General features: G+C 37.4%; 1 protein-coding gene across 1 annotated transcript in view; it reads right to left on the minus strand.

Annotated features, from left to right (window-relative positions):
* The window catches only part of LOC106867589 (stabilin-2), a 712,318-nt gene that overhangs the window by 68,447 nt on the left and 642,640 nt on the right, over positions 1-1,231 (minus strand). The window lies entirely within an intron of this gene.

Consider the following 1,231-nt stretch of genomic DNA (forward strand, 5'->3'; position numbering starts at 1 on the left):
CAAAAAGTCTCTCCGCAGTAAGTGTTTTATTGCAAAATAAATATTTCTAAAATGTTACAAGACTACAATAGAATATATTAAACTTTACAAGACTTTAAAAAACTTTATAAGAAATGTTGAAAGTGTTATCCTTCATTTCCAATACATAAGTTGACTCTTCTACACATGTTTTGAAATACATCTTGGAGAGTTTGATTCTTGGAGAGTCAGAATGAAAAGAATTCACTGCGGAGAGACTTTTTGAACACACAGTAAATTAGTGAGAACATGTGTGTTGGCGTGTGTGTGAGGTTCGTGTCAGTATCATGTGTGCGTGAATGTTGGCGTGCATGTGTTCGTCTCTATGCACGTGTGTGTGTGTTATATATGTACGTGTTTCTGTGTGAGAACGGCAGCTACTTAGCCAAATACTTGTTAATAATTAAATAGCGGCTCATTATTTATAGATCGCTAATTTAACGAGCCGCCATTTTAACAGAAGTAGAAAAGTGGTGACGATTCAAAAACTTATAATTAGATTAGTTAATATTGTTTTGGGTCGGATATATGACCTTAATTAACGTTGCAGATGGTCGGTTCGTTGGAGCGAACGACAGAAGAGGAGAAAAAACAGAAGCGTGTGTTGATGCGAAACACATACACATGCACACTCCAACATACGCACATACACACACGTAAACATTCGTGACAAACATCCAAAAATGACCATTTGCTTGATTAGCAAACTTTATTCATTCACCAACACGCTATATCTGTTAGTTCTCTCGGTGACTTGCCAAGTACAGGGCAGTCCCTATCTACGTGTTCACTGTCTGAGCTACTAGAAGAATAATAGGTACTTCTCTCTGTCTCTCTCTCTCCACTGTTGTGTTTTTTTTATAAAAACGAGAAGATGCGTTGCTTAATTAAATCCTGAACACAAAGCTGCAAGATCGATTTCAAGCAAAAGAAAAAAAAATAACAACGGAAAGTTTTCAAACACGAGCGGACTGCATTAGAAAATAGAGAAAATATGAAAACTATACGAGTTAATTTAAACGTACACGTGTGTGTGTGGTGTGTGTGTGTGGTGTGTGTGTGTGTGTGTGTGTGTGTGTGTGTGTTAATGTTACACAAAACCCTAAAACAACTTGAAGGGGATGAGCTGGAAGAATCGTTATCACGCAAGATAAAATGATTAGAAGTATTTCCTCCGATTCCTAACGTTCCGGGGTCAAATAGCTACGTGGTC

Source organism: Octopus bimaculoides, chromosome 24 (assembly GCF_001194135.2).
Source record: "Octopus bimaculoides isolate UCB-OBI-ISO-001 chromosome 24, ASM119413v2, whole genome shotgun sequence".
NCBI lineage: Eukaryota > Metazoa > Mollusca > Cephalopoda > Octopoda > Octopodidae > Octopus > Octopus bimaculoides.